Source organism: Mauremys reevesii, linkage group 12 (assembly GCF_016161935.1).
Source record: "Mauremys reevesii isolate NIE-2019 linkage group 12, ASM1616193v1, whole genome shotgun sequence".
Lineage (NCBI taxonomy): Eukaryota > Metazoa > Chordata > Testudines > Geoemydidae > Mauremys > Mauremys reevesii.
The window spans coordinates 32993452-33003787 of NC_052634.1; the positions used below are offsets into that span (position 1 = coordinate 32993452).

General features: G+C 50.7%; 1 non-coding gene across 1 annotated transcript; it reads left to right on the plus strand.

The window, feature by feature from the left end:
• The first annotated feature begins 696 nt into the window (after positions 1-696).
• TRNAC-GCA lies at positions 697-768 on the plus strand. Its single transcript has one exon. It is a non-coding gene; the product is annotated as a tRNA-Cys (tRNA).
• The last annotated feature ends 9568 nt before the right edge of the window (positions 769-10336 follow it).

The following is a 10336-nucleotide window of genomic DNA, read 5'->3' on the forward strand; positions in this document are numbered from 1 at the left end:
CACAGGCTCCAGGGCTGGAGCAGCCTCCATGCTGCTCTCCCGGCCATGGCCACGGCCCGTGTGCAAACCTGGGAGGGAGGAGGATGCCGCCTGCTTGGGGAAGAGGCAGGGCCAGGGCGAGGATTTGGGGAGGGATCCACTGGGGGAAGGAGGGGGCGGAGTCGGGGGGGGGCGAGTGTCCCTCCGGGCTCTGCCTGTGTGCCGGAGCAGAGGGCAAAATTGTTTGTTTGTCCAGTGCCAGGGCTGCTCTCACCCCCCAGCACAGAGGGGGCTGCAGGCTCTTTGCCAAGCTGGGTCCCAGCTTAAGGCAGATTTAACACTAGCAGGGGGCCCAGGTATGTGCTGGTGCCACTCAGGGAGGGACTCTGGGCCAAAGCCTGATTAGAAATTGGGTAACACTGAAGTGGGACTAGAAAGACCCTTGCTGGGACGTGGCGGGTAGGTAGCCCCCATTGTGTACCGTGCCGTCGCCGAGAAGTCTCTGGGAGAGTGGGTTCTTCCTGATGGGCCACCAGCACGTCTCGTTGGTCCTGATGTCGGCTGCTCCTTTGTTGATACTGACAGGCTAGTTGTGGGTCTTTCCCACTCACCCCATAACTCCGGGATGCACAGACAGCAATACTGGTGTGGAAGAAACGAACTCCACTCTCAGGTTTCAAGATCCTTAAGATCACTGACTTGCCAATGTAATTGTCAGGGGATATAGCTCAGTGGTAGAGTGTTTGACTGCAGATCAAGTGGCCCTTGGTTCAAATCCAAGTGCCCCCTTATAAGCCTGGTCCTTCATCAAAAATAATTGCATATCCATTTCCATTATGTTCAGGAGCTCCACTGACTAGGGACACCTGAAATGAATGGAAACACTCAACATTTTCCTGTGCAAATGCATAAAAACCTAGCAAACATGTCCCCCAGCTGAAATCAGTTCCAATCCTCTCAGTGCCTAGGTTTGTTTTCACCAACTAAACAAAGGCCCGTGAAGACACATTTGCAGGTCCTTGGCCTCCATGGGCTACAATGTGCAGAAGAACAAGAACCACATCCACTTGGGAGGCATGGACTAGTCTGTATTACATTTGGTAAGTAAGTTGCCATTGGGACTGAAAACTCTACTGGAGGTGGACAGGAGCCTGTTGCAAAAATAAAATAACCAAGATTTACCAAACGCCCTGTTACACATTCAATCCTCTCTTTTTTCTATTCTATTAAACTGGGAGCAAGTTACCAGTGACCCAGGGCTGGGGCGGAAGGAGGGTGCAGGTGGGGGGAGCAGCCGAGGGCTGGGGCAGCAGGGGCTGTGTGGGTGGGGGAGCACTGGTAGGGGGGAAGGGGACAGTCGAGAGCTGGGGCAGCACAGGGTGTGTGTGGGGGAGAGCCCAGTGCTGGGGTGGCAGGGGGGTGAGGGTCAGGGGGTAGAGCCCAGGGCTGGGGCAGCAGGGGGGTGCGAGTGGTGGGAGGCCCAGAGCTGGGGAGGCAGGGGGTGCAGGTGTAGGGAGGGGAGAACCCAGGGCTCAGGCAGCAGGGGGATGGGGGAGGCAGACAAATTTTTTTTTGTTTGGGGAGGCAAAAAACCTAGAGCCAGCCCTGCCTCCACATACCGTAAGGTAGGTAGGAGCGGATCATTATTATCCCTACTTGAAAGAGGGAGAAGCTAAGGCTGAGAAAGGAGAATTGACTTGTCTTAGGTCACACAGCCAGTCAGTGCCAGAGTTGGGAATAGGACCCAAGAGCCCTGATTTTCAAACTAACCATCGGAGCTTGAATTTCATCCATTGAATGACCTGAATAAAGTGCTCTCAGATGAGCTCCAGACCAACAACAGGGCACAGTAATTATTCAGCAAGTATTTTAGGAGAACTGCAGTGTTAGAGAGAATCATGAACTGCTCAGAGACCATTAATGCAGAGAAGCAGCAAAATTCATCAAACATATAACTGGTTATGACTTATTTCCTTGGTCTTAAAAGAGAACAACAAGGACCTGAGTCTCCTCCCTGTCAATAACCCCCTGCTCAGCCAATCAGGCTAGAGACTGAGGACGGGAAGCTGAGGGTTCTCAGCAGGGAGCCCAAAGGATGGCCCAGGTCACCGGTGGGGATCACTGCCCGAGCACTATTTCAGCCCCACATTTTTGGGTGGACCTCCCACAGTGGGAGCTGCCGAGCACTCCCCTGCAACACACACACACACACACACACACACACACACACACACACACACCTCGCTCCTGGTGTTGGGAGGGAAACAGGTGAAAGAACAAAAGAAGCAAGAGAAGAGAAAGGAGGAAGGGATGGATGGAGGAAAAGGTGAAACACAAAGGACAAACCCTAATGTCCCCAGTGATTCTAAGGTACAAAATCCCAGGTGCGCAATAAAATTCTGCCTCCTTAAGCTCATGTTTTCCATGCCTAGAATTCAACTGTCACCAGATGGATCAGACTGAACAGGTTTCAAACCTCGAGGAGGCTCTTACCTTCTAAACAGGGACGGCTGTTTTCTAGTAAAATCACTAAAAGGGAAGGAGAAAACTCGAAAGAGGTTCCTCCTGGCGCTCACGTCCGTGAACCCGAATACTCTCAGTCCTCAAAGAGAGACCTGGAGAAGGAGACTTGCTGAAGCAAAGCCACAGGGTCTCTGAGGTTTCCCTGGCCCCTCGCCCCTGTCCTGCCTGGCTGATGTCAGCATCTCTCTGTGAGGTCACCACCTCCCCACCACCTTTGACCAATAGTCTGAGGTCCTGCAAAAGGCCTTTGTGATGTCACTGCCACACCCCTCCCTTGCTGTGCTAATGTCCTGCCCCTGCCCAGGCACTTGGGAGGTTTGAGCTACTCCCTGTGGATCACCCCACTCAAGGAGCGTTCGTTCTAGGCAGCAAGCCGGCTAGACAGGAAAACATCAGATGCTGCTCCCAATGCTACACTCAGTTTTTCAGAAATTAGTCGACTTTATGGCCAGAAGAGACCATTAGAGCATCTAATCTGACCCCCTGCATAGCACAGGTCTCCTGTATGACACAATAGCGGGTGAGGGAGGGGGGTTGGAGGAGGTGAGTGGGTGGGCAGTGGCGGGGGGACAGGTGAGCCGCCGGCGGGGTAGAGGGCCTGAGGAGGTGAGCGGGCAGGCAGTGGTGGGGCGGCAGGTGAGCCGGTGGCTGGCCCCAGCTCTCCTCCGCTCCGCCTCCCCCCTGAATGCCCCGTCCCCCTTTTCCCTGCTTCCCACAAATCAGCTGTTCGTGCAGGAAGCCTTGGAGGGAAGAGAAGCCGTGTGGCAGCTTCGCGCTCAGTCCCAGCAAGGTGGAGACAGAGACAAGGTGAGCTGGGGTAGGGGGGCCGCCCGCACTGCAGCAGGTAACTCGGGGGGCGCACAGGGGGACTGCTCCCCACACCAGCTCACCCACCTCCCCTCTGCCTCCCTGGGCCTGAGCCACCATTTGCTTCTCAGCCCTCCCAGGCTTCCCGCACAAACCGTCAGGGACAGGGGTTCCAGGGGTGGTCAGGGGACAGGGAGAAGGGGTGGTTGGATGGGGCAAGGGTCCCAGGGGGGCCATCAGGAATGAGAGGAGGGGTTGGATGGGGTGACGGGGGGCAGTCAGGGGACAGGGAAGGGTGGATGAGGTAGGGGTCCTGGGGGGCATCAAGGAACGCGGGGCATTGGATGGGGCAGGAGTCCCGGTGGGTGGGGGTGGGCCATGACCCCGGTGTGGGGTGAGGAGGGAACCGGTTATTAAGATTTTGGCAGCTCATCACTGCCCGGGGGTGTGGGAGGCTGAGGAGGAGAGTGGAAGGACAGTGGCAGGGGGTGAGTATGCGAGCCGGGAGGGGGAGCTGAGGTGAGCGGGGAGCAGGAGAGCCGGGGGCGTGGGGGTCTGAGGAGGCGAGCGGGAGGGCATTGGTGGCGGGTCAGGTGAGCTGGCGGTGGGGAGGAGAGCTGAGGCGGCGGGCGGGCAGGCAGGTGAGCCGTGGGGGCTGAGGAGGTAAGCAGGCAGGCAGTGGGGCGGGTGAGCCGGCGGCAGTGGAGGGCTGAGGAGGTGAGCAGGGGTGGGGCTGAGATGGCAAGTGGTGAGTCAGTGGCTGACCTTCTACACCTTCCTCAGTCCCACCTCATTCATTCAACAGGGCAACTGATTACAACGTGGGGGGAAGATCTTATTCTACTTCTAGCAAAAAGACATTTTTCTTTTACCTTTATTACACTACCTTAGGGGCCTGCTATAACATATTACCAAGGTTCAGTACTCCTGTTTCGGTGGGGCAGCGCTGGGGAAGGAGGGTTTGTTTCCATGGGGCGGGCGGCACTTGGGGGGGGGTTGTTTTGAGGAGGCTGGATGGTGCTGGGGGGTTGTTTTCGCAGGCTGGGTGGTGCTGGGGGGTTGTGTTTTGGGAGGGCTGGGTGGCGTTGGGGGGGTATTTCGACGGCACTGGGGGGCGTTCAGTGGGACCAGGGGGGTTTCAACCCTCAGCTGTTTTCTTTGGAGTAATATTGCCCTCGCCGCTTTACGAGTTGTGCAGGCCTGGACTAAAGCACAGACTCTGGACTCAGCATTCAAGTATCCTGCAGTCTGAACTTCGAATCCGATACATTCCCTCATTGGCTACCATCGTTTGCCCAGCACGGAAGTGCTTCTTGTCCAACAAGGCAGCCAGATTGGGGCCCATGGGCACGGAATGGCTCTGAAGGAATCAGCTGTTTCTCTCTGCGCTTTGGATCCAAATGGTAAAAGACAGCTGTTCCCAATTTAATCATGGCGTCCTTTAGGAGTGTGATTAATGCCACTTAACAAAGGAGCAGGGTTCTAAAAAGAGTTTACCTGGGCCACAGGTCACCACAGCTTCCATCTCTGGGGTGAAAATCAACCACCACTACCTGCAATTTTGAGTTCTTATCAAATCTTTGACCTTACTTGGAGTAATTTTACACATCTCTGGTGTAGAATTCTTCACCAACCACACAACAGATCAGTAGCGATAGTGAGGTACAACTCCCCCAAATATGCCCTTTTATTTCTTTAATCTGGTGGCACAGATTTAAATTAGGGACTAAATTCAGGTGCAGTTTAGAATCCCTGTAAAACACCAAATGTCAGGTCTCTATGGAAAATAGGTCTCTTTCTGCAGCCATGTCACATTCAACACAGATTTCATTTTCTACATATTTGCAGCCTCTCCCAGGGGTGAGCTGAACAGAAACATCACTTCCATTTTCCCATCTCTACCTAGCTAGGGATTGCATTTCCCAAACAATAGGCAACATGCAGCTGATTAGGAAGGAGATCTCTTCAGGAGTGACCTCCTGCAGGGCCCGGGCCACAACTGCTTTGGGAGCCCAATGCAGGGGTATCGTGCTTAGTTAAAAGTCATTTACTAGGGAATCCTCTTCCCAGACTGTTAGAAAAAATACTGACCTAACGAATTGAACAACAGAGGGATTGGGATGGTGATGGGGAATAACGGAATCCCTCTGACTTACCCTATCTTCTTCTGTTGTTACAGAGGGTGAAATGACATTTTTCCCTATCCCTGCCCTGTTGCTGCTCTTTGTTATAGTTCAATATATTTTAAGTGAGGAAAATGGTAGGAAAAGTATCTGCTCTGCAGCAAAACCTGAAGCAACATCAAAGCAACCTGGAATGAAACAATTTGTTTCCAAAGGGGGAACTCAATGACTAACAATTGCTTTGAAATGGGGGAACAGTATAACCGTGATGCTTAGGGTTTGTTTAGACTAGGAAAAGTGATGGAGTTTAGGTCAGGTCAAGGGGAAAGCTAATGCCAACCACTGCTCCTGGGCTGCATCTGCTCTACAACTATAACTGTCTTTTTACACCAAGATCACTAACTTGAGCAGCCAACGCCATGTGCAGCCCTAGTGGATGGAAGGCCCAGGTACCTGTTGTCTCAGTGTTGCTTGTTGGGAATCAAACCTCTCTCCCCCACCTGGAGCTGATGAACATTCCTGGCTGGAGGGACACACGAGTCCAAAGGAAAGGAGTTGATAGAAAAGATCACAGGACTGACCCCAAAGTGGTGTGAGCTGCAAAAGGCAGAAGCAGGCAACTCATCTGGGGGAGCTGAGAGACCACGGTGAAGATGGTGCAAAGATCACTATACTGGAATTAGCAAATGTGATTTTTTTAAAAACAAATCTTTGGCCAGCCCTAATCAAGGCATTTCTTACAGTTCTCTCCCATTTGGATTTTCTGATGTCTAATAGGGAATGACCTCTGATTGAAGCTTTTCCCAAATGCAGAGCATGTGTAGGGTCTCTCTCCACTGTGGATTCTGCGATGTCTGACAAGGTCTGAGCGCTCAATGAAGGTTTTCCCGCACTCGGAGCATGTGTACGGCGTCTCCCCTGTGTGGATTCTCTGATGTGTGATAAGGCTTGAGCCCCGACTGAAGTGTTTCCCGCACTCAGAGCATCCATAAGGTTTCTCACCTGTGTGGATTCTCCTATGTGTAATAATGTAGGAGCTCTCATTGAAGCGTTTCCCGCACTCAGAGCATCCATAAGGTTTCTCATCTGTGTGGATTCTCCTATGTGTAATAAGGTAGGAGCTCCGATTGAAGCGTTTCCCACACTCTGAGCATCCATAAGGTTTCCCACCTGTGTGGATTATCTGATGTGCGATAAGGTGTGAGCTCCGACTGAAGCTTTTCCCACACTCAGAGCACATGTAGGGTCTCTCTCCTCTGTGGATTCCCTGATGTGTGAAAAGGTCTGAACTCCCATTGAAGCTTTTCCCACACTCATGGCATGTGTAGCGTGTCTCTTCCAAGTTGATTCTCTCGCGTGTAATAAGGTCTGAGAGGCTACTTAAGTTTTCCTCTGGCCTCTGCTGAGTCTCACAGGCTTTTGCTTTTTCTGGCAGTGCACAACTCCCGGAAACATTCCCTTTGGGTCTTCCTGATAACGTCCCATATGGTTCTACTTGCTCAGCATCTTCCTGCTGGGGATTCTCCTCCTCGTTCTCACTCACCATCCCAACACCTGATGGGAGACAGAGAGAATCCAGACATAGGTCACTCCCTGTGCCTGAGAAAAAGGAAATATCAGAGACAGGAATGGAATAAGAGAGAGCCTAGTAGTCAGGCATTAAATGACCAAACTTTTCTGTCTGACCCTTCCCAGTCAGTGAAGCCTGCAGTGAAAAACTTTCCTTTGACTTTACTAAATTTGGATTTCCTGTCTTGTTGAATGGGTCCCTGGGAGCTGTCAGGCAAATATCCATGGAAAAGGGGAGTAGATGTGAGCTTTGTTGGTTGGGAGATTTGACTGTTTTGTCTCCTTGTGAGATGGGCAAATTGGAGGAGCTCTTGCAGCATTTCCGATGATTGAGTTAAAAACTGCTACCACCTTTTGTTTTCAAAATAGCTCAGCCCTCAGTGTGTTCAGCCTTTCTGAAAACCTGGCCAACATTTTTGTTGCCCAAATGGCAGCTGAGTTCTTCTGAAATTCTGGCTCTAGGGGTGAGTGTGAGACCTTCTGAAAACTCTGGCCTCTGTGTCTGGAAGCTCTAAGAACCTTCAGAACTTTTATCTTGTGTGAGAGCCTGATGAGAAAACCTTCCTTCTGTAGAACTCAGCAGAGATTTTCTCACTGACTTACAATCACAATGTTTTATCTTGATCTCAGGTTTAGATACCAACAAAATGCATTTATTGTATTTTTACATGCAATGTGAAACAAACATCCCTAGTTGGGCAGAGGGATAGAAGTACGTCTGCCACTAAATCACATTTCCTTTCATCAGTAGCTACCTGAGCAAGGTAGCAACCAGTGGGCAACAGGTGAAAGGCCCGTTGTCCATGCTTAGAACACTTCAGCAGCTAGACCTCAGGAACGGAAGAGGCTAATGATCAGTTTCTCTGGGCTAGTTACTTCCAAAGAGTGGGATGAACATTTTTGGCTGAATATTTTATTTGCTGAAATATTTTGGTTAGCCCAAAATGATTTTTTGGCTTTGTTTCAGCAAGAAAATAGAAAAAAAAATTCATCTTGGGTCAACCCGAATGTCTATTATTGTAATTATAATGTTAGTTAGGCTAGCTAGCAAGGGGAAAAAATAATTTGCACGTCTATTTGTGTAAAAGGGCATGCAGCCTGGACTTCCAGGTGCACACAGGAAACATGCCCATTTTCTGTTACTAGTCAGTGGGAAGCTTCGATTTTTATATGGTCTCCAAAGCCCTTCCCAACATCATGTAGAAGATGGGGGAACCAGGAAAAACAATGGATTTGTTTAAATTGGAAGTGAAAAATAATTGAAGGTTTTCTGATGTGAAGTCATTTCCCTGACTAGGAACTGAATCCAGACCATGGCAGTGAAAGTGCCAAATCCAAACCACTAGACCGCCAGGGAGGTGATGATGATGCGTTTCTTCTCACTTATGCTACACTTCATTAGGCTACTTTCTGTCCAATTTGTGAAGCAGCTCCATTGTCCACTCCCTGAGGGGCTGGGAGCAGAGAATGCAAGAACCCCTGTACTCAGGGTCACAACCTGAGCCCAACCCAAGCCACTGAAACAAACTGAAATGATGCTTCAGCTTCCTCCAGCAGGATCACAGAGCAATACAAAGAAAACCCATGAGGAACAATCCTCCTCTGTCTTCATTTACCCCATCGCAACCCTCTCAGCAGCCAACTCTTGCAGGAAGGACGCTGAGCTGATAGGAGCTCTGGCATAGACACCAAGGGAGGGGTGTTGCTCCCCCTGGGTGTCAGCTGATCACATTCTGACTCCGTGTAACGGGGCTCTGAGCTTTGCCATCTTGTGAGTTCTGAGTGCTGAGCCCCCCGGACCCTTCTGCTGGGAGCATGGGGATTGCACAACAGCTGCAAGCCCTTTTCCCGCCTCCTTGTCCTCCTCAGCTTCCCCAGACCTTCCCCACAAATGGTTCTATCAGGCGCTGGAGGGATTTAAGCACCTGCAGGTTTCCCTCACCCATCTCCTAAAGCAAACAGTGATTCCCTTCTCTGACACTCCTGGGCCTGGGCTTCTTTTGAGTGTTTCCCAAGGAGGGCCTGATTCCCTTGGAAAATGTGTGTGTGGCATGTGGGGAACTCAGACTCAGACTCTCCCCCACTAGATGAGTCCAACAGCACCTCCCCCTGGTGGGAGAATCCTAAATTCCACCCTCCCCACTGGTTACTCTGACCAGCTGATGGCGACAGCATGTTAAATCAACCCCAGCTCTCTGGGCTAGAAAGCAGCATCTAACCAGCCTTGTAGCAGCTCCAGTTTGCTAGCTGGAGACATAACAAACCAGGAAAGAAGGCAAATGTCAGACAGGGAACCTCAGCTCACAAATAAACACCCTCAGGTTCCTTCTACATAGAGACTGGGCAAGCTGAACAGACTCAGACCTGGCTAGCTCAGTTGGTAGCACATCACACTTTAAATCCCTTGGTCGTGCATTAAAGCCCCACATTGGGTGGTAGTGACAGCCACTCTTCCGCTTATATTCACAGCCCAAAATGAAATAAACTCTCTGTCCTCTCTACCATCTTAGGCAGGTCATGTGTCTTCCTCCCTGTAAGCTTCTGTAAAACATGAAGAGGGAACAAACTGACGTTTGCATCCTGTGTTGAGACAGGTTTTTCTCCTCTTCCATTCTACCCCAGGCAACAGAGGGGGGATAATAACCATTTAATGGATAATTCCAGAGAGAAAAGTTTGGTCATTATAAATAGGATGATCCATTGAATCATATAGAAAGGTGGGGCAGGGAGGGACCCCGAGAGTCAGGACCAAGTATCCCTAGGCCATCCCTGACAGGTGTTTGTATAACCCCTTCTTAAAATCCTCCAATGATGGAGATTCTGAAAATTTCCATTGAGGCCTCTGCCATGCAATCAACAACGCTTGGCTCGTGTTTAAAGGCCAGGCTGTGATTCAGAAAATTTGGATTCAGTTCCCAGTTTGGTCCCATTATTTTCTGTGCAAACATGGACAAATTACAGCACATCTTCGGGCCTCAGTTTCCCTATCTGTAAAATGGGAACCGCCCTCCCACACTTTTGTCTATTTCACCTGTGAGCTGTTGGCAGCAAGGACTCTCTCTCTCACTCTGAGTTGTATAACACCTGGCAGAATCAGGGCCCCCACTCTCGGTCAGGGTCTCTGCAGTGCTTGGCCCAACTAGGGCACCCACTCTTGGATGGGGTATCTGCAGTGCCCAACACAATGAGGCCCCAATCTAGGAGCCTAATGAGGATACAAAAATCTCCCTTTTCATTTGTTTATTTTAAAAAGTCCATTTTTAGCCTTCAAGTTCAGCCAGAAAACAGGGCCCAAGAGTCTCAATAAAACCAAGAAAGTAATAACATTACCCCCA